Genomic DNA, 24,294 nt, shown 5'->3' with positions numbered 1-24,294 from the left:
AGACCTTGAGGCACTTGAACACCTCCACATGGAGCAGAACCTCATCCGCAACTCAGAGAAGGCACTCCACCTTTTTCCGGTCGAGGAAATTTGTAGATGCTGATTCTCTTCCTGGCCAGTTCACGCTCGGCTGTGAACTGATCCAGTAAGAGTTGAAGGTCACGACCTGATCGAACCTACAGGACCACATCATCTGCAAAAAGCAGTCACCCAATCCTGAGTCCAACAAACCAGAACCCCTTGACTCCCTCGCTGCACCTAGGAATTCTGTCCATAAAAGTTATAAACAGAATTGGTAACAAGGGCAGCCCTTGCTTAGTCCAACCATCACTGGAAATGAGTTCACCTTACTGCCAGCAACTCTGACACCAGTCGTACAGGGAACGGATGGCCTACATCAGCAGTCCGATACCCTATACTCCAGAGAACACCCCATAGGAATCCCCGAGGGACACGGTCAAATGCCTTCTCCAGTCTGGTTGGGCAAACTCCCATGCACCCTCAAGGACCCCGCTGACGGTGTAGAGCTGATCCACAGTACCGTGACCAGGACAAAAACCGCATTGCTCCTCCTGGATCTGAGGTTCGACAATCCGGCGGACCCTCCTCTCCAGTATCCCTGAATAGACCTTACCAAGGAGCCTGTGGAGTGTGATCCTTCTGTAGTTGGAACACACCCTTCCATCCCCATTCTTGAATGGGGATGGAAGGGTGTGTGATGGAAGGGTCCCGCTCCGTTGGCGAGTCACTCTCCCAGATGTCCATGTGATGCTGCAGAGTCGTGTCGACCATTACAGCCACAAAACATCTCATCCGCCTACATTTCCAAAGGCACCCGTGCTTCAGAAGTAGTTAGCAATGCAGATAAAGCTGAATCAATTCAACACACTCTGTCCAGATATAACAAACAGGAGCTCAGAGTATCCAACCTTCTTGGATTAAATCTTTAGAGTGTAAAGAATCCATGGGTGTATACTCTGTATACTTCGACCAATAGGCATAAACAACAAGTAAGGACCTATCCACCCACCCGAGGGTGGAGAGAGGCTATGTGCACTTAATTTGGTCTTTTACCTGTTTGCCTTGGAAGACCCTACCGGGGGCAATAAGCCCCTGACAGCATAGTCCCCTGGATCATTTGTTTGCTCAAACCCCTCCACCACCACTTTAAGTTGGTGGTTAATGCAGGAGTAAAAAAAGAAAAGTTCATTGAAATATTTAATATAAATCTAAATGTTATATCTAAATGTTTCAGGTGAAACTAAACATGTAGCTCATGTGCAAATTTAAGTGGAAGTAGTACCAAAATAATAGCTTAAAGGTCCCATATCATGCATTTTTCACCCATCTTCATTTGTTCTAAGAACCCCAAAAACATAGTATTTTAGGTTTATTTTCCCAAATTTGCCTGTTTTCCAGAGTTTAAGCCATCTGAAAAGTGACTTTCTAACCAATGGGCTGTTTGCTGCCTGCTTAAGCACATTCACGAGTGGGCGTGTCTATACACTGTGAGGCTCCTGCATGCCTCGCTCTGAGGCAAATCAGTGATCACCAAAGCAATTTTATCTTGCTATCCACACACTGTTGTTTTTGTTTTCAACCAAAAAACTGCACATTACAGTAAAACACATGGATATTTAAGCGGCTATTGTGTGAGTCCGTCTGCGCACTGTGTTCATCCAGCAGCAGCAGCAGTCAGCAGCTTCAATCACTCAACGGAGTTTTAAGCTGCTAAGTCACATTCTTCTCCTCCTCATCTTCATTAAATACAGGAAAAGTGCATTTAAGGTGATAACCATTTGTTTATCACCTCAACCGTTGCATGGCATTGGGTCACAAACACGTCAGATTAAGTCAAAGGCGATACGATGTCTACTTCCTGTGTGCCTCAGTGTTCACTGTGGACTCAACACGGCACCGGCAGCAGGCACTTCCTGGAGGGGACGGTTCAGAATGCTAGTGACGTCACTAGCATTTGAACCGCTCGTTTTTCAGAAGAGTGCAGAGAAGCAGCTCAGAGCAGGATTATTGAGGATTTCTCAGAGATGCAGGAAGGAAGCCCAATAATATTTTGGGGGTGTTTTTGATAAGGAATTGACATTGTAACAAGGTTAAAACCTCAAAAAAGTTGATTTGCATGATATAGGACCTTTAAAGAGATCAGGGGCTGGTTGTGGAGACCTGATTGCGGATAAGGCAGACATTTTTAAAGCTGCCGAGCAACAAGTTTCCTGCTGGAGTCTTTCTTAAAACTTTCTTTGAGCGATCAGAGTCACAATTCATGGAACAGAACCAGCAGGACCAATCCATGATGATAAACAAACATACCATCATCAATTTATTGTTTTTGCTTACCTGCTATATACCCGATGCTAGTGTAGTCGAAGCTATCAAGCTTATCAAAGGCTAATTACTACGAATCAAAACGTCTTCAATATCTACCTTCCCAAATGTAGTCATACTACTACTTCCGCTTAGATTGCATATAAGCTTGATATTTACTTTCACCTGAAACATTTGGATATAATATCTAGATTTAAATTTAACATTTAGACTTAAATTAAGAATTTAGATTTACATCAAACATTTAGTTTCAACATTTAGATTAAATCTTTAGATTAAATTTTTAGATTAAATCTTTAGATTAAATCTTTAGATTAAGATTTAATATTTATATTAAACTAATTTGGTAAATGTGTAAAAAAGTGAGTCATAAAAATTCACACCAGTTAGCTAAATGTGAAAAAATGTGCTTGTTTTTTTGCAGGATGAGCAAATTTACAAACGGTGCCCCATAACAGTACACTGCAGTATTTTACAACATCTGTATGCGATCACAAGGACTTTCAATTCTGATGGTACTGACATGTTAATTGACAAAGATATTTACGATTGAGAGATCAACTAAGGATGTTGAGCAACAGACTGGCTTTTGCAGGTGTTTTGCTATTTGTACAAATTGTTTTGCAAATGTTGAGTTCAATCTGAGAAATGTAGCAATGCAACTTTTAAGCATACAGTTATTGTCACTAATGATTAAGTAAAAAGCTGTTAAATTGCAAATTTTTAAATAATAATCAGTCAATGACTATTAAATCAATCAAAGAATTGTGTGGAAACTAACCAAATACCTGGCAAACTAGTTGTTGAGTGTTGTGTTTTTACATAATGGCAGTGGAATAAGTACGGTCTCAGTCACTGTGCCTGCGGCAACGCATTATTATATCACATTGCCATGGTGGAAAGAATGTTATGCATGTGAGTGCTTGCATAACAAAATAGCTTGTCAAAATAAATTTGACATTCACAGCATAGTCCCATTATGGGTTTGTTAGTACACCTGGTCAATGTCAAATGCCAAAATGTTACTACACTCTTCGGGCACTTCAGCTTTGTCCTAAAGTTTAGCTGACTTTAGCCTTTCACCCAGCAGAGATCAGCGAAAACAATTTTTCTTTAGGTTCCTTTAGCTTTGCTTCTAAACATTTGAAGGCATAATTCCTTCTTATTGCTGTTTTTTATGAGTAAACTTCAATGTGTCTTGCATAAATGATACACAAATACTATATATATAATATACAAGGACACAGAATTTGCACTTATTAAGAACTCACTATAAAACATTTACAACAGTTACTTACAACCTAATGAAATAAAACTAGTGACACGCTGGAAGTTGCATAATGTGTTTTATTTTTTTCCAGAAGTCACTCAATTTTGTGCAAGAGCATTATCAGCATTTTGACTAATTACTTCCTTGAAAAAGATTTAGTCCAGTAATCAGGCATATTCAACATTACACAAACTATTATAGACTACATCTCACGGAATACATTTAAGCAAGTATACCTAAATATACTATAAATATACAAAAATATACTCAATATTTAGTCATAATGTGTCAAGCTTTTAAAGGCAACCCAGTCTACCCCTTTTCTTCCTCCTCCTGCTTCCTAATATATATATATATATGTATTTACAAGCTACAAGAAAGCTGTAATCATAAACTTAAAGTAGCATAAATAAAAATGTAACATAAATATAAGATTAAATTAAAAAATGTTCATTCTGCTATACGGAGCAGTTTATTTTTTTCATACTGCAAACAGCATTCATGTCCTTTTGCCTTTTGGGGATGTAGGCGATATTCATCACAGTTGCTGCTGTAAGCTGGACAGGTGCCATGACAATAGTGCAAAGCAGGAGGCAGCGATGATCCCGATTGTTGGGCTGGTTTGAGCTGTAGCCGTTGATGTAGTGGTAGAGATTGACGCTGCTGTAGCATTCACACTAGCAGTCGCATTTGCCGTTGCGTTGACATTCGTTGCTGCAGTTACTGTAGAATTGCCATTTGTAGCTGCAGTACCTGAACCTAAAGGTCCTTCAGTTGCATGTATCAGTGTAGTGTCATCTGTAAAACAGTTTCAAAACAGTAAATTAGGACTGTTGGCAAATGAATAATTTCTGTTCATTATACTTTTACAACTCTGAGTAATTACCAACGATTGCTTGAACTGTGTTGGCATCAAAGTCAATAGTAAAGTTGTGGGTAGTGTTGGCAGCTTCGGCTAACACTCTGACAACATCTGAAGTTGGTGGTGCTGTTCCATTACTATGATCGAACATAGCTCCAATCTGCACATTAACTCCAGCAGCTCTTGTTTCGATTGGACTAAATAATCAACAAAGACAAAGACGTTAGTTAAATGGTGTTCTGGAATACTGTGGAACTTATTTGTCAGCAACTCTTTCAACATACCTGAATGCAACAACTGTGATATTGTGAAAGAGAAGAGGAAATTCTTCATTAAGTTCTTGTTCTATCTGCAAGACAAAAGTTTTTTTTCTTTTAGTAAAATGAGGTACATCAAATTATTTTCCATTTTCACTTTCACTGTAAACTTACTGATTGGATGACTCTTGCTTCAAGTTCTTTAAATTCTGGAGATGCACGATTTACTAGTGCTTGTGTGTAAATTTCCCCATTCATATTGAGGGAGAAAAAGCGCACGACAACACTTAACACTTCTGCCAATGTAGGTAGAAATGTTGTCACTGTTTGGAAAATTGTTGTTGGAGCAGATGTAGCACTGACTGTTTGGGCAGATATCATTGTTTGGTCAGATGTTTTACTGACTGTTTGGGCAGGTGTTGTTGTTTGGACAGATGTTTCCCTGACTGTCTGGGCAATTGTCGATGTTACGACCAATGTTTCACTGACTGTTTGGGAAGGTGTTGTTGTTTGGACAGATGTTTCACTGACTGTTTGGGCAGGTGTTGTTGTTTGGACAGATGTTTCTCTGACTATTTGGGCAGGTGTCGTTGTTTGGTCAGATGTTTCTCTGACTGTTTGGGCAGGTGTTGTTGTTTGGACAGATGTTTCACTGACTGTTTGGGCAGGTGTTGTTGTTGGGACAGATGTTTCTCTGACTGTTTGGGCAGGTGTTGTTGTTTGGACAGATGTTTCTCTGACTGTTTGGGCAGGTGTTGTTGTTTGGACAGATGTTTCTCTGACTGTTTGGGCAGGTGGTGTTGTTTGGACAGATGTTTCTCTGACTGTTTGGGCAGGTGTTGTTGTTTGGACAGATGTTTCTCTGACTGTTTGGGCAGGTGGTGTTGTTTGGACAGATGTTTCTCTGACTGTTTGGGCAGGTGTTGTTGTTTGGACAGATGTTTCTCTGACTGTTTGGGCAGGTGTTGTTGTTTGGACAGATGTTTCTCTGACTGTTTGGGCAGGTGGTGTTGTTTGGACAGATGTTTCTCTGACTGTTTGGGCAGGTGTTGTTGTTTGGACAGATGTTTCTCTGACTGTTTGGGCAGGTGGTGTTGTTTGGACAGATGTTTCTCTGACTGTTTGGGCAGGTGTTGTTGTTTGGACAGATGTTTCTCTGACTGTTTGGGCAGGTGTTGTTGTTTGGACAGATGTTTCTCTGACTGTTTGGGCAGGTGTTGTTGTTTGGACAGATGTTTCTCTGACTGTTTGGGCAGGTGTTGTTGTTTGGACAGATGTTTCTCTGACTGTTTGGGCAGGTGTTGTTGTTTGGACAGATGTTTCTCTGACTGTTTGGGCAGGTGTTGTTGTTTGGACAGATGTTTCACTGACTGTTTGGGTAGGTGTAGCAGTTGTGGATGTTAGGGCAGATGTGATAGTTGTTGAGGGAAATATTGTTGTTATTGGCTCAGTGGTAGCAGTTGTAGGCGAGGATATCACAGTGGTCTCTTTAGCAGATGCAGTCATTGTAGAGTAGATTGTTGTGGCGGTTCTTCGACGACGTGTAGTAATTGTTGAGGAAAACATTGTATTCATTAGGTCAACTGTAATAGCTGTGGGGGAGGGGGTCGTGGTGGCAGTGGTTACAGATGTAGCAGTTGTAGGGAAAGATGTCATTGTGGTATCCTCAGGAGATGTGGTCATTGTTGAATAGATTGTTGAGGCGCGTCTACGACGACGTGCAGTTGTTGTCGAGGAAAACATTGTATTCATTAGGTCTACTGTAATAGTTGGGGGGGAGGTAGTTGTAGCAGTCGTGGAGGGTTCAGACGTGGTAGTTGTTGGTTCATCTGTAGTTGTTGTAGTTATCGAAGTTGTGGTTGGGAGTTCATTAGCTTTTGCCGTAGTTGAAGAACTAAAAATACTCATGGCATGTATTGGCACTGGTGTTGCTGAAATTTGGATCAGAGCATAAAATACAGTCACATGTTTTTGCAATTTTTCTTCAGTATATGAAGGAAATATCAACAAAACACATTCCTCCTTAACACAAATTTTAACTATTTAAAAGAGTAACTAAACCCTAACTAATAAAAAAGTGGCTTTTGGAGTTTAGTTTAGTTTTTTCTTTACAGTTTGTAATTTAATGATAAATGTAGAAACATTTGGTAAGGTTTATGGATTAGAAATCATGTCCAATTCATGATGAAAGAAACGTACTTGCACGATGTGGCCTTTACTCTTTCACGCTATTCTTTTATTGTTGTTGAAAATATAAAAAAATGAATGTATTGCTAAAAATAGTACATTTTCACAATGGAAATTTACCTTCCATTTACGAATTACAACAACTGAACATGTGCATTAAACAAGTAATTCATGGCATGGTTCCTGGTATGAGTAAAAAGCTGCTTTTAAGCATCCCTTGACAATTTTCAGCCATGTTCCTTGAGCACAAATTGTCTCCAGATTCACTGAACCTTAATGTATTCAAAATATGTTTGAAAACAAGCGTATTTTATTACTTTACCTTTACCTTATGTAGTATGTGACTAAGATGGTGAATCTCTGCTCCTCTTTACTTCAGAAACAGTCTCTGAATTTATTTTTTTTAACAATACAGACACTCCTGTTTATGCCTTCATCTCAGTCTAGTCATTTTGTCCATTTATTATCTTGTTTTGTTTGGCTGGTTCTTGAGGAAATGTTATGTCAAAGCCTCTGTGATTTCTACTATTATTTGAAAAAAGATGGAAAAGTTTGTATTTCGGTTGCCAAAATAAGCTGTTCATTGAGCTGTTCATATTATACACATTTTTACACAATATAAGCTCTATTTTCTCACCTGTCACCAGTAGTACGATTATGTGTAACAACGTTGCAGCCATTCAGACTTGTTTGAGTGCAGGAATGTCCAGGTACAGAGGATGGATGGATGGCACCGATAGTCTGTGAAAATGTTATTATATGTCATTAATGGTAATACTGGTGATTTTTCTGGTTGTGATACTTTACGCATGTTACACAAACTCACGTTTGACATTCAGGAAGATGTAATCCAATGCATTTTCTAGTTTTGTGGGGGTCCCAATGCAAGATGCTGTTTGGGACCCCCAGTTTGCCAGACTACATTAAGAGATTTCTTATCAAAAATGGTCCATGAATGATGTGTAGCTGTCAATAATTCCCATAATACCTGTCGGTTGAACTTTAGGGTTTATTGATTTTTAGTTAATTATGCCTCTAAAACACTAGTCAAAGCTTATGATAGCAGTTCATCTTTTTCTTATATCCTGCATTTATTTTTTTGCGTATTAGGGATGATGACAATTCAATTTCATTCTCCTAAGCCATACTTTTAAAATGTAAATGTCTTGGTTTGTAACTTACTGATCTTTATGAAATTTGTCTCCAACTGTCCAGTTGGTTCCTCAATTACCCCCTCAAGTTTCATCCATATTGGTTCTGGATTATGCATTTCATTGTGATTTTTCAAAAAAAAAAAAAAATAGGGGTGACCATACGTTTGGACCTACTGTACCATTTTTTAATTGCTATTCTTTTCTTACAAGCAATCACATCTTTTGGGAGAAGGATGATGTGACAGTCAAGAGGAGGTGGCAAATGAGTGCATTTTCCTCATCATTATTTTCCTGGGCAAGACTAGTGTTACACCTACTCATGAATCTGTTCTATTCCATGTAGAAAATGTAATCCAAGAATCCTAACTGTTATATAAATACTATTCTTCATTCTCTCAACATTTCCAGGACATTATATGATCATCAGAGATTTCCATTGTACCTGAAACTGTAGTTTGTACCGATCCACAGGAGTGGACCCATCACATAACAACTGTAGAATAAACGTTCTAGATTTCTTCTAGAGATTCCAGAGATTTATAATGGATTTTACACTTTTGGATATCTGCAGAATGTTACGTCAAGGGCACAAGACCTACTTGTGCAACATTGCAGAGATACTTGCAGAAAGACTACTTTCTCGTTTTTTCTGAACTGCGATCTAATCTTGTAACATTGTAATTTCATACCATGCACCGTGTTGTTTAGTATAAAGCAATGAAAGGACATTTAGTGACGCATTCAGGTTGTGATGTGTTACATTATTGGTTGGCAGAAAGATTTTTTTTTTTTTTTGCTTTAATGCTACCCAAACTTCAGCTTACACAAGGTGGGATGAAAAAGTGATCTAGATATAGAAAAGAAGTTGCCACTTCTAACAGCTGAATTATTGTCCTGGAAAATCAAGGAATCTGCAACAAAATTTCCAATATGATCTATTCTGTCAAATGATAGAACTCTAATACACCCAAAGAAAAACAATCATGCCTTTAGAGACTATTATGAGAAGTTATAATACAGAAGAAAATTATATTTTAAGTATATAGAGTATATAGTATAAAAAGTATAAATATATATAACCCAGTAATTTCAAATGATGACTAGCGATGGACTAGAGATAAATAGAAGAAATTAGACATGCTATTGATGGAACGAATAATGCAAAGTGGGCAAGTTCCAATGATCTTTATTGAGGAACGTAAGAATGAACTGCTCACGCCTCTTTTAGATATGTAATGGAGATTTCTAAAAAAAAATGTTTTTCTAAGCTTTAATAACTCTGTTGCCAAAGCGCAACAAGCCCTATAATGCAATATTTGTGCGAACCAGAGACCTATCGTCTAAATTATGATAAGAATTAAGAAATATTACCAAGCATGCAAACTCCACATAGAAATGACCCAAGTGTCCACCACTGGGCTTGAAAATACACAATTTCCCACAAACAAAAAAACCAATTATCAATATAAAACCTCAGCAGGAAGTTTTGTGGTGATATTTTTAATCTAATGTTATGTTATATGTTCAATTATTAGCAAATTATTAAATCAGAAATAGTTGAAATGCTTGAAGCAAGTTTGAATTCCTATATTGAAGAGCCATAAACAGAAAGCATACACATTGCATTAAATCAGAAAATGTAACTAATTAAACTCACCAGATAAGATTTGAGAAAAGGTCAAAAACGATAATTCCTTCTTTTGTATCCTTGGTGAAGCTTTTTAGTTGAGGCCAGTCACTGTAATTGAGTTCAGCCTTGACTCTGTGAACCACTCAGCTTTATGAGCTTTTTAACATGTCAGTAGCTGGAGTTTGAGGTCCTAATATAATAACGAGCAATAATGGCTGTGACGTAACCAAAGATTTCACATATTTCAGGAACTCTGCAGCACCTTTGTCATTTTTTTGACCCAGGACCTCCCTCTCAATATCCCGTGGAACTAGTTTTTCTGCATTATTGCAAACAAATCCACAAATATCTTAACGAGAGGAAATTGCATGAAGAAATATTGTGCAATTTTTAGATTTTCAAAGTTCAGCTACTGATGAATCTTATATTATTTGTTACAAAGGTTATATTTTTATTTCACCATGTCAGGAAAATCACCTGAAAAACTCACTGCTGTCATAGATGAATCGTTTGTTTAAATTACATTTAAACAAACTATTTTAGCAATTTTAAAGTAAAGACAGCTCACATTGTGATAATTAACAACCCATGGCAACGAGTGGTTTCGTGTGGTTTGTTCTCAATAGCACTTTCTAAGTGACTAAATGTATATTTGAATTCAGAACAAGGTTTAGATGAAATTTCACAAATAACGAAATGAATACATGTTTTGGTAACACTTTACTTGAAGTTTTATACGTAAGGTTGACATTACGCTGTCATTATCATGAATAACTTTAGTGCTGTCAAGAGATTTTAAAAATTGTGCGATTAATTAATCATGCTCTGTAATTAATTAATCAAATTAATCTCTTTTTTTAATCACACCTAAAAATTGCTGAGAAATGCCCTCAACTTGAGGTGATTTCAATTAAATTACATTATTGTGGCAGATCAAAACATTGATATGTCTCAAAGTGGCTTTATAAAGTCATTTATTATTTTTTTTTAACAGACTAGAACAGATGCAGGCATAGCATTCCTCCATATTTGAGACTAGTCCCGAGGCCTACCTGTCATATTGATATGTACTTTTGTCAATCTCCAAATAATAGAAAATACAAATGAAATAGATTTTATTGCCATTCATACATATGCTGTACACTATAGGCGCATACAGAACAACATTTTCCACACAGGGCTGGACTATTAGGCTTTGAAAATAATAGCATAAAAACACATAATAAAAATGTATAAAAACACACGTTTAAAACAGTGATAAAGTGCCGCCACAGGATTAGTATATAATTATTGCACTGGGCTTGTAATAAGTTAATAAATAAAATGTCCTATGTAGTGCTATAAGTTAGCACATCATAAACAGATCATTTTTCTGACACCGAACTTGTTGCTTTTTCTCTACATTCAGGTGGTAGCGAAGGCTGCAAAGCTCCGGTGATATGGCAAACTCTTTCTTGCACAATTTGCAAACAACTTGGCTTGTGTTTTTTCATCTGGTGTTTTTAAAAGACAAAATTGTCATGTTCTGTTTTGTTTAGTTATTCTGTTTCTTTGTTTATTCTGAGTCTTGTCTGTGTTTCAGGTGTTCCTGTTTGTGGCTCCACCTCCCAGTGGTGTCTGTGTGCTTGGTGGGTGATTGAGTAGCTCCCTCATGTTTGCACCCAGGTGTGGCCCATTCCCAATCAGGCCTCCTCCACTATTTAGCTGAGTGGTTGGACACAGTATGGCTGCGGGATCATTGTATTATGTTGTCAGGTTCGTTGTCTCCCTTCGTGTGCAGTGTGTCAGGTCTTGCTCCCTGTTCCTGCTCCCCTGCTGATTTGGATTTAAGTTTGTTTGAGAATAAACATGGACTGGTTCCAAGAACGTTATGCGTCTATCCTGCCTCCATCTTTCCCTGCATTTGGGTCCATACCCACCACAGACCGTGACAAAAATTACCGCAAACGAATCTGAGTAGCTCGACAGTCTCCCATCTTGTCCTGCAGACTGTGCATCAGTACTATAGCTATACCAGGAACTCTTAATATGCCCTATGAATAAAGTGTCATGAAGGCTGTCATTAAACATTGTGTCATTATGTGTCGCTGGCTAAATTATGACACCTTTGGAGCTCTCCCAGTTAGATAGGGAATCAAAGGCATGCAATCACCGATGCTTGTCATTCGTGTTCCTCTCTTCCTTGTGTCACTCATCAAAAAGTTGTGATATTGTATCAATATATATACAGTGTCAGTGCTGTGGTGTAAGGCTGCAACCGTGACAGGCTGCCAGCTCCCACTGCCTTTTTATTTTATTGAATGCTACCTCTGACTCTGAATACATTCTTTTGTACTTTTATATTCTTAGTGGAACTTTATTTTGGAATTTTGAGTTGAAGAGCAATAAACGTATATTGCAATGTTAAGGAATTCATGTTTTTTTTTTTTTTTTTCATTTTAGATATGTAAATGTACAAATTTCTTTTAGTCAATAATGGGGAGATAATCGAATCGAACTGGAAAAAGTAATCGTTAGATTAACTGATGCATCGAAAAAATAATCGCTAGATTAATCGTTTAAAAAATAATTGTTTATCCCAGCCCTAATTCTGAATATGATAGTCATTGATATGAGACCAATATCCATGGTTGAGGATGATACAGACCTTCTGTCCTTTAGTTGGTTTCAAGTTCTTACCACCAGAACTAAGGCAGGTTAGCAACATCTTTTGTTACTTTTTTATTTACAAAGTCTTTCCGTTATGAGTATTGTTCAAGACCACATGTACTTTGTATTATTGAATATATTTATTTTCTATTGTGATCACAATTTCTCTATTAGGAACACATTATTTTGTCCTGCCATTGCTTCATTTCTTTTCTGTAACATGCTGTCAGAGCACGACAGGGTCACTTTCAGAGGTGTGAGGATTTAAGCCGGTGGGTTGAAATAGCGATTCAAAAATATGCGCTTCAAAACAAAAACAATAATTGTGATTAGTCGACATATCGAAAAAATTATTGATAGCTCAGTCGACTACAAAAGTAATTGTTAGTTGCAGCTCTACTGTGGTGTAGAAATGTGACAGAGAACACTTATAAGTGTGCATGTTGATGGCTATGTTGTTATAGTTGTCTACAGACACACAGAACAATGTCTCTTCCCACCAATGACATCACACAATAGCAGAACACATGCTCAAACAATACAAAATTTATTTAGATAGATAGATCGATAGATAGATAGATCTACAAGAGAAATTCACAAGTCCAGCAACTTGACAATAATGAAGATGTAGCTAGGGCGCCATGCATTCCACCATCTCCTCCCATTACCTCGAGTTGACCTGACCAAGTTAGGACTACCAACGGGTGCAAACAAGACTTACAATTTCATTAGTCACATGCAGTGTTTGGAATAACAGCGTTTAAAATAACGGTGTTAGGTAACAGCGTTTTTTTTTTCAGCAACGGGGTAATCTAACTAATTATTTTTTACACCATTACAACGGCGTTAACATTACTGAACGTTTAATGCGGTGCGTTACATGCATTGATTGAATAAACTGTTATCTGAAAGCACCCCTGGCTTCATACGCAGCTGTAGTGAGGAGGTGGGTTAAAAACAAGGTGAGCGATTATGATTGGCTAAGGCGGCGTCATGTTTCATGGTAGCCAATCAGAGCCACTGTTTTTACACGTGCCAGCACACGCGCCACACACACAACCATTACAGATTTGAAGAAGCAGCAGAGATGGCGAGCGTGGAGCAGTCCAATGAAAAGTTGGCATTTTTAAGGTGGCGATACAAACACATCTTTAAATTAATTGTGGTCAAAGGCCAGAACGTGCATGTGAAGTGTACATTATATCCAGGAGTGAAGACTTTGTCGAGTTGTAAGCAACTCAAATTTAATGAAGCACCTCACAACGACATCTATGACATACAGCAGCTTTTTTTTTTAACAGTAACTCAAAGAGTTACTTTCCTTGGTAATGAGTTACTTTTATTATAGAGTAATTTAATTACTAACTCAGTTACTTTTTGGATCAAGTAGTGAGTAACTATAACTAATTATTATTATTATTTTTTAAAGTAACGTTCCCAACACTGGTCACACGGGACATTTTCGTTTGGTGAACTCTTTCTGGAATCGTACAATAAAGTGTTAGAATGTCAGATCTCAAGATGTATCATGTTGAATGTCTTCACTCTGCTTACATTTCTGAAAACTGATATCTTGACCTCTTCCTCTGAGTTTAAGGAGGTAATGAATGGTGAAATGAATCCTGGTGATCTAATTGATAAAGATTTTGTTTGTCCTCTTGATTTGGTTAAAAAACTTGGTTCACTAACAGGAATGTAGTTGGACATATTAGCGTGTAGGACAGCTGGAATGAGGTGCTAACTTTGTGTGTATTAGTTTCCTTCCTGAGGTCACAGGGTTTAACTAGGATTTGTTATAGCATAACCACTTAGAAGTTCTCATTGCTTGTTTTTATTCTAGATCCGAATGACATGTTTTAGCATTTCAAAACTCTATATTTTATCCTCTGTTCACTGACAATCAAATTTCAAAGCAAATGAAAGAAAAGATCTTCAGTTTCATTGCATTTACCTAAAGTTTCATCTGCACTGATGCCTTTGCTTTTTGCCTCACGCTTAAGAACAATCATTATTGATATTACTTTGGCATCAAAATAAAAACACAGTCAGCCTTGTGATCAATTATTGCTGTAGGAGGTTCATTAATAGGTGAGAGACAGGTTCATGGCCACTAGACCTGCTCGACTCATCCGTTAGCCTATCAACCTTGACCAATGTGTCATTGTTTTGTTGCTTAAAATAGCATTTTCAAAGATCCCGCTGATCTCTATCATTATCTTTGTTCTGGAACGTTCTTTTACTCAAACAACAATCAAACAATTGTTTGCAGATTTCTTGGCAAAAACCCAACACATTGCACATCTCTGTTTCTTCCTTGGCTTAAATGTCAATGTTTCTTGGATCTGTGCCTAAACTGACACACCTTATGTACTGCAGCCATTCTGCAGTTAATAAGCATATGTGATAACATCCAGTCTGTGCATAGCTGAGAGAGCTTGGCCTTTTTTTATGTTAAAGTTGGCCTACCAGTAATGGCTGTGCTTGTTCTTATGGTTTATGTGCAGTTATGTCATTGAGGGGAAAATGTAGTTCTTGCCGAATGGAAAAAGACTTGCGTGAGTTGCGTTACAGCTCTGTCAGGTATACGTATATAGAGAATTCCAGTTGTGATTGTCATCTGTTCAGACACAAGACACTAATGGTATGGGCTCTATTCTGAGAGCAAAGAGTGCAATAGGTAAAGCAAAGAGAATGAGTTAAAAGCTGCTGGAGACAAAACTTTTTCAGACATAGGCTGTGTTCGAAATGGCACACTACAAACTGAATGTCTACTATATAAGTATGATTAGGATGATGACCATTCCCACTTAGATATACTTCCAAGTTTCCCAAGATGCATTTCGAACCTACGACAAAATCCTGAAGCACACTGAAGCTAAATATCTCCATTGATTTGCCACCTTTGAAATTTCTGAAAGCGTTTTAAGCCAGAAAGTGACCAAGTAGAATATCAACATGTGATCATTTGATCCATAAAATTTGCATATACACAATTCATTTTGACTTTTCGGATACTCCACATTATCCACCAGTTACTACTGACAAAACTCTCGGTTAACTTCAAAACAAGAGCCCTATTTGCAAAAGAAACTAAAAAGAGATGGCTTTGTCTTGAAAATGGAATGTTTGATTTTTAGCTTGAAGCAGTCCCTGGACGATTTTACATTTCCTGAATGTCTGCTTGCAATTCATCATTAGAATCAGAATCAGAATCAGAGTCATCTTTATTCGCCAAGTGTATGTTGTACACACGAGGAATTTGACTCGGTCAACTGTGCTCTCTCCAATAGTGAAAACAAGGTTGAGTATGATAGCGTGTCCACCGTGCATACTTTAAGAATATCCCAATATACTATACATCCGGGTATTTCTTGCATACTCAATTTTTTCACACTATCAAATGTGAACACACTACATACTAGTAGTACATACTAGTCATATGTTAGTATGCCATTTCGAACACAGCCATAGTTTGAGCTCGTAGATTAAATGAAATTGCTGCCTGAAAGTTTGTTTTAATCTTCACTTTTGCGTCATCTCATAGTGCTCATAGCATTGCATTGTGGGATGTGGAGTCCCGTAGACGAATGCATAGAATTGTTTTTATTTAATTTTTTCCTCGTAAATATTATTAGATTTAATTATCAACAAGGCCTACATTACGTCTTTATCTGATAGAAAAACTATTGCCTCCAGCAGCTTTACATAATTAAAGTTATAGCAAATGCCTATCCAGTCTGGTTGTCTGAACAGAGAGTTAAGTGGATGTTCAAGATGGTTCTTGCCTTGTTTGGGAATATATATATTGTAATTAAACATTTTGAATTTAACTATTACAGACTGGGCTATTTCATTGATATATTTATCACGAGATTAGTGCCGACAGCGGCAACAAACCCGGAAACAACTCAGAAAAGAGATGGATGAATGAAGCGGGAAAAAAAACAAAGAATTGGTGAAAATACGTTGTGAAATGTGACAGAGTTTATCTTCCTAAAGAGCAGCAGGATGTGACACAGTTACACGTTCTGTTAGATTAATAACTGAGATTTTAACATCTCCCACAGCGGAAGGAACCACGTAAGTCACCATGAAAAATCAGCCAATCACAAGCTCCACAAATATACACAGCTTTATAAAGTGTTAAAGAACGTAAAGTCTGTAATAAATGTGTCTAATAGGTCATTAGTGAATAGCAGAGAACCACATGAGTGAGCATGAGAAATTAAAAGAAAATATATAATGAAAATAAAATGTTAATGTCTAACTTAAAGACAAGCAAATTTAACCCAGAATTGTCTTTCTGGTCAGACTTTATTTGATCAAATTATTGAGATTTATATCATATATCACCATTTTGAGAAAATATATTGAGATATGAGTTTTGGTCCATATCGCCCAGCCCTAGTAGGAAGGTTCACAGCATTTCAATGTTAATAAAGGTTGACCTACCAGATTCTAATCACATAATTTTATTCAGTAAGTGGTTGACAAGTGGGTATTTTAGATTTCTTGTACATCTATCTTAAAATATAAGGGATACTGGAGCTTGGTTGGACGGGTGGGACGGCTCGTAGTGGGCGCCAGAAAATTTCCCTTATTTTCAAATCCAAAACTTGACAGGTATTATGAGGTCAGGTTTGAATGTCAACCTTAGCCATCACAACAAGAACATTGAGTTCACACTGCAAAGTGGTGATGAGTGAATAACCTTTGAAGAAGCTCCAGAAAATATCTCTGATCATGCCTTCATTAAGAGTCATGTTTAGAGGAAGGACACCAGCATACCTGCAACAGCAAGTCACCATAGCATAACCGGCTAGAGCCAACTGCATGCGTCACTAGTGGGGAACAATGTACATTACTCAATAGTAAAATTACTGCATTAGCTTCCTTTAAGCTTGTCTTACCATGTTTTTATGGCATTTTATCAGACATAGTTATAGTGAGTGTTTCTCCTTTGTTTTAATATTGTTACATTTTAGGATTTTTATAAATAATTATAAATTTGCCTTGCCTAATGCACAGTGGTGAAAGTAATAGATTACAACTACACTTTAAAAGAAGTAAAGTAATTTGTTAGATTTCCACACCCAACTATGGGGTGCCGATTGAAACGTTGTGCATGCTTAAGTTAACGGCAACATTTTGCAACAAACCACATTTAAAAAAAATGTGAATTTTTTAATGTTTCTTTTGACCAGAATTACAGCAATATTTGTGAAATTTCTGATGTTTTTTTCTCGTAACAATATAATGTCAGTGTTAAAGCTAAGTGTTAAATCTAAATGTAAATTTTTACATTTAAATATACATGTTACATCTAAATGTTTAATGTAAATCTTACATCTAAATGTTAGGGATGTCCCTTTACTTTTATTACTTTTTTCTTCTTCTTATTCTTCTTCATCTTTTTAAATAAAAAAAATAGAAATTACTTATTTTGTAGTGTGGAATGTTAGAAAAGGCTTGATCAAGTAATGTTACTCAAACAGAGAGCAATAGTCAGCAAAACTGACCCATGTATTATTAACCAATTGGTTACATACATTTTAACCTTCAACATGATCGCCACAGTATTCTACAATTGGGAGAAAAAATGAAAAATCGGAAATTTTAATCCGATATCCAGTATTCGTTTTCAGGCTGATGTCGGACCGATTTCCGATATCGGATCGGGACACCCTACTAAATTTTAAATATAAATGTCACGGGTGAAACTAAATATTTAGCTTATATGCAAATTCACTGGAAGTACAAAAATGAAAGCTCATTAACGCGAACGAGCACTATCAGACAGATTTAACATTTAACATTTAGATTTAGATTAACATTTAGATTTAGATTTAACATTTAGATTTAAATTTCCTATTTAACATTTAGATTTTGATATTTAGATTTCACATTTTTTACAAGAAAAGTAAATATCGCAAATTTCACAAATATTGCTGTAAATCCGCTGACAGTCAACTAGTTTAGTGTATGTGTATATATTCTGTTTTCATATTTTCTGTGTATATATTCTGTTTGTTTATTGGGAAATGTCTTTGTTCACTATTTCTCCCTGTGCTGTGTACAGGCCCATTTGTGTATATATCTTTCCTCTTGTGGGACAAATAAAAGTTATCTTATCTAGTAAAAAGTAGCATTAAAAAAAATTCACACACATTTTTAAACGTGGTTTGTTGCTAAGTTTACAAAAATTGCTGTTTATTTTAGCATCAGCAACTTCACAGTTGCCGCCCCATAGAAAGTGAGAGATGATTCGGCTTCACTTATGCCCAGGAAACCTATAGGATGCTAATGCACCCCAACGATAGGTTAATCAAGCTTTCTATGAATCCCAGACTTCCAACTAATCAGTTTTAGATCTGAAGAAGTCTCTTGGATGAAAGATGAAACATCTACAAGCTAAACTTCCACATCAGTTGCGTCAAATGAGCCACCACAGTATTGACAGGATTCTGTGCAAATTTAACAGGACTTTACACACCAAGCTTTTTTTTTCAAAGCCCAACAGGAAACACTAGAAAGAAGTGACGTTGTTTTTGTCCTTTGGCACAAATGAGGTGTGGACAACATGGGTGTGCGTCTCTTTGGAATGTTTTGACAGTATCAACAAAGAAAAGACAATCCCACGCCCAGCGAGTTGATGTGGTGTAATCACAAGCCTTAAATTTCCTTACCATTATTACTGTTAATATTAAAAGCAATTCATCGTATTCATCACATAGATTTACATGTTTGACACATCACCTCTGCAGTGATACCATACATGATGCAGGTTTATCCACACTGCACTGAAACCCTGTTTACTGAGGCCTGCAGGTCACTTGGCATGTGTTTAATGGTTCGTAACGCAATGAAAACAAACTGCAGCTCTCCTGTGTTTTTTGTTAAAGCCTTATATAATATCTGCTCGAACAATGCAGGAATGCACAAATCGCTAAAAATAACCAAGATGATGTAACTATCTACTGTACATGTGTCCAACTCAAGGCCTGGGGTCCAAATCCAGCCCTTCAGAGCATCCGATGTTGCCAGCAGGAGAAAATGAGAATGAAAAACACGAATCATTGTGTAAATTACCAAAAAAATCAAGTCTAAATTGTTGTTGAAAGAACTAAACATTTTTCCCAAATCTTGCAATTTTTCAAATCCTGCAAATTAAATAAAAATTGGTCAAAAAATTAAAAAAAATCAAAGGACATTTAAGTATCTGTCACTTATTTCCTAGATGTTGTTGATGCCTTCTATACTTCGGGTTCGTTTTCCAGCCTAAAACCTCGATCGAACTGGTCCGTATTGGGCCCTTGACCTAAAATGAGTTTGACAAATATTTCTCAACAGTGGTTTATTTTTTTATAGGTTAATGAGCCTCAAAAGTTTATCAATTTCACAGTATTTAAGATTAATTAAAGCAATTGTGTTTTTTTTTTTTTTGGTTTTTTTTACACATTGCATTAAAAAAAATCTATGATAAAAACTGTATTCATTGTTGTATACCAATTATTATAATCTACTGAAATGTATAGCGACACAATCTGTGTACACAAACCAAAGCTTATGCAATCAGTCTTTTGATTTGTAACTAAGTTGGAAAATGTATAGAAAAACCCTGTTTTGTTCAATAGGAATGCGCTTAATAGCATACATACAATTATTATATGTTCAAGTACTGGCCAAATGATCTCAGTTATTTGTTTTAGACATTTTCACAAAATCTAGATTTTTGAGTAGCTTTTAAAGTGTCTTGCGTACATATGAATATCTGACTACATACAGTATCTCCAGCCCCAACACTAACCAGTGTGTCTATAATCCGATTCTGATTCCAATCATTTGTTACTAAGTTCATGTGTCACTCCTGTATTACAGACATTTCAGACATCCCTTTGTTTGCTTTTGTTATGGCAATTTTTATATTCATCATAATATCGTCAAATGTGTGTTCATGTGTACAATTTGTCATGTTTTAATACATGATGACTCCATTACTCTTTGCACTTTTGAACAGCTGAATCATGTTAGATTAAACAGTACAGATCGTATTGTACTCAGTGCAACACAGAGTCTCTGCTGAAGGCCAAAACTCAAACTCACATGCAGATATACACGAACACACGCACTATCAAGGATAGATAAGAGTGGCGCCCAATCTTCCTCATAATATACACGTCTTCATCATCCTCAAATGTTTCCACTGTTGGGCATCTGACTCCCCCCTTCTCCTTACCCCAGGGTGGAACTTTTCTGTTATCTGTATAAAAGCTTAAGCTGTGAAACTGTTAGTTAGAGTGGGTCTTGCCTTTTTGCTCTGCCACGAGCCTTTTGCCTTTCATTCTTTCAGGATGGAAGCTTCTTTTTTACTCCTTTTTTCTTTAATTTTATAATAAATCTTTTTTATAAAATCATCAATGCCTCGCCTGGACTCCATCATTCAACCAGAGCAATAAATCATGGTCAACCGCAAATTTGCCGTGACACTTTGTTGCTGCTTTAATCCAGTAGTTTATCTGTTTAGGAGTGGCTTCCATTTAAAGCATGTAATTAGACATCGGGTGTATAATTATTTTTTTGTAAACGACTTTGCTCAATTGATCCTGTTGCATAAACATTAGTGAAATCTGTTTATATTAGTATCATCGTAATCGCTTTACACAACATGTTCCACAACTGTACAATAGGTTTCATACCAATAATAATTACATTAGGACATGTGAATAGTAAATGGGAAAACAACAACAACAACAACAACAAAAACTGTTGCAAATGGGCAAAGATTAGCAACACCAAAATATGTCACTTTATTAGAGCTGGAATTCCCCACTCCTTCCACTGTTCCACCCTAACTCCCTCTCCCTTGTTCTTTTTCCACTCACCACTGTGTAACACTGCCCTCTCTTTTTATATTTTCCCTCTAATAAAGTTTTTTCTTACCCTTCTTTAGGAAGAAATGGTGATTGTCACAATTATGCAATAAAATAAATGTATTTATTTAGTTGCAATAATAAAACATGCTTAGATGTTGTAAAAAGATTGCACTACATGTAGAGTAGATGAGGTAAATAAATGAATAAATGAATAAAATGTTGCCATGACATAATTCCATCCATTTACACTAATGGTGCACAAACCTGCAAATTTCGCTTTCCTTTCATTTTTTTATTTTCTTTTATGAAGTGACCATGCAGCTACGGTCCAAAACTAAAACATAAGTCTCCCCATATGATGCATTGTTTACAGTATTTTTAAAAAAAATATGTATAATATTTTATGCAATGCCTCCACTTGATTAAATATATATTTACTGATACTGTTTTTCACATAAGTTATTTTTCTACCGTACTTACATATTTATGTTTTTTTTTTCCTTTCTGTCTTTGCTATCTTGTATATTTTGCTTTTCCTTTTATCTTTTTTGCTGCTGCTCTTTGCTGATTTCTCCATTGTGGCATGACTAATTAGGTATAATCAATCAATGCAAACTGCACTGACAGCTCACATGACTGCAGATATAGGTTCAATTTATAAGACTTAACTTACCGTAATTAATCCCTGTATGAAGTGTTTTTGACATGATTTCAGGCTGTTTATTATGCCAGTAAATAATGAATTTTGGAAAATTGCCACATACACAAACACACACACACACGCACACACATATTTTCTATTGTAGCAGATTTAAATTTGTTTTTGATAAAAGCTTTTTAAATAGCTCTGTAGATGACAAACTGATTGGACAAAGGCAGGTTGGTAAGACGACATCCCTACAGTATGTCTAACCTTGAGATTACGCAGATGTAGATCAGTTAAATCATATAATAGACGTCATTAGACCCTCCCTCATTGACACAATGGAACTTGTTCTAAATTTAGTCTGCAATTTGTTGAGCGTGAGAGCACAAGAACAGACACGTATGGAGAACAGGTTGTCTTAACATGACAGACTGGGGCTACACCTAAGTGACCTTTTCCTCATGCTTCTATGACATTGCTGGATTTGGTGTTTGTTTTTATGACTCAAGTATTATTGATTCATTGGTGGATTAGTGACAAGTTAAACCAGATATTTATATACTGCATTTTTACTTGAACTAGATTTCTATTTGAGAAAATGAAAATATAGAATACAGTTGTTTAAGACCCCCATTAAAATTCCAGGAGATCTCACAAGACCCCAAGGTTGAGAAACACTGTCTTATGTCCTGGTTTGTTCCTGGAGATAATGTGCCTTCATTTATTTTTCATTCAAACACAGACATGACATTTTTCATGGTATAGGTTGATTTTAATATTGTTGTTATTATGGTTATTTTATCACAAATATCAATGATTGTTCTAAGGCAGAGGTGTCAAACTCATTTTAGTTCAAGGGCCAAATAAGGACCAGTTCAATCACAAGTGGTCCACAGGTGGGAAAACAAACTATTTGATCATTAATCAGAATCAGGTATACTTTATTTATCCCAGGAGGAAATTGCTTTTTTCTTTTTTTTTTTTTTCTTTTTTTTTACAATTGCTCCGGAATATTGAATGAAAAGAACAAACACTAAAACATAAAGTTAATATAAAAATAAATGAAATAAAATGAAATAAAACAATAATACATCTAATTTTTATAGCACTTTTCTGGACACTGTATATTATGTATAATTCCTCAACAGGATTGGTAAAATTCAGAGACATTTCACTGTAGGGATACATTGTTTATGACATTATGTTAAATGTCTGAAGGGCTACTGTGAAAAGTTTGGGAACCACTGTCGTACATAATCCAAGTTTAAGAAGAACTTCACGTTTGGAGAGTTGGAGGAACGTAAACAACGACTGGAAAAGAAAGCTCGTGGAAACACGGGGGAAAAAGACTGTGATGAGGAGTAACAACAGGAACAATGACTGCAGACAAGAACACATCACAAAAAAAAATAAAAAAAAAAATAAAAAGGGAAGAAACGAGGTTGGATGTAAAATTATCTGTGTTCAAATTAGGGGACGGATCTAGATAAGCATAATGCTTTTTTCCGTCGCCCTTTCCGGCATGAAAACAAAAAACAATGATGTGATTTTGCTCTGAATGTCAAATGAATTTCTGTGAATGCAACCATGTCGGAAATGAACTGAATAAATAAATAAAATAAAAAATAAATAAATTGTTTCCTGTGCATCATGATTTAAGGGACACGCGGAGTATTTCATCAAAGTACGCTTAAAAGAACCATCATCAAACTCTTCTCACCTTGAAGCTCACCGATTTAAAACTACAATTAAACGTTTACCATGATATTCTGTTTAATTTCCCTTTAAAGACCCCATTAAAGCCATTAAAGCCAACTAACTCAGTTATACACGTCTCCAAATTATGACACAAATTCAATGAAATGCCACAATATTTGCTTATATCAGAGGACGGAAGTCATTTTTAATCTCAAATTGTTAAAAGAACTCTCAAATTTTCCGAAATCCTGCAATTTTCTTCCAATTGTTTCACAAAATGTCCCCAAATTACATAAAAAAATGTTCATAGGACCAAATAACGTAGAGGTGAAGATCCTGCAGGGACTGAAATCTGTCAGTTATTGCTTTAATATTATCAGTGGCGTATATATTTGATCATTTATTTATTTATACGGAGAAGTGCAAACTAGATCACAATAATGATTAAATTACTAATGTCCCCGCCTAAAATCTGTGGCCCCACTTCAGATAAAGTGCTTCGTATTTGGCCCCTGAGCTAAAATCAGTTTGACACTCCTTTTTCCATTTGTTGAGTGTTTTACAGCAACACAAAACGACGTGCTTCAAAAATGATGACGTGGTTTCATCATATGAGTGAGTCTGCAGCAGATAAACAAAGCCACAGACTGTGTTTCCATGGCAACTAGGCTGTTGTTTTCATGAGCCCGACTCGGAAATAACCCTGAGCTGGGTTTGATGAAGCA

The 24,294-nt window shown here is 36.4% G+C and overlaps 1 long non-coding RNA gene across 1 annotated transcript; it reads left to right on the top strand.

Annotated features, from left to right (window-relative positions):
* Positions 1–266: 266 nt before the first annotated feature.
* Positions 267–24,079, top strand: LOC114480830 (uncharacterized). The gene is made up of 5 exons (XR_003676172.1): positions 267–279; positions 7,362–7,365; positions 10,078–10,084; positions 17,420–17,423; positions 23,897–24,079. It is a non-coding gene; the product is annotated as an uncharacterized LOC114480830 (long non-coding RNA).
* The last annotated feature ends 215 nt before the right edge of the window (positions 24,080–24,294 follow it).

The sequence above is a fragment of the Gouania willdenowi genome, chromosome 18 (assembly GCF_900634775.1).
Source record: "Gouania willdenowi chromosome 18, fGouWil2.1, whole genome shotgun sequence".
Lineage (NCBI taxonomy): Eukaryota > Metazoa > Chordata > Actinopteri > Blenniiformes > Gobiesocidae > Gouania > Gouania willdenowi.
This window is presented reverse-complemented; position numbering and strand designations above follow the sequence as displayed.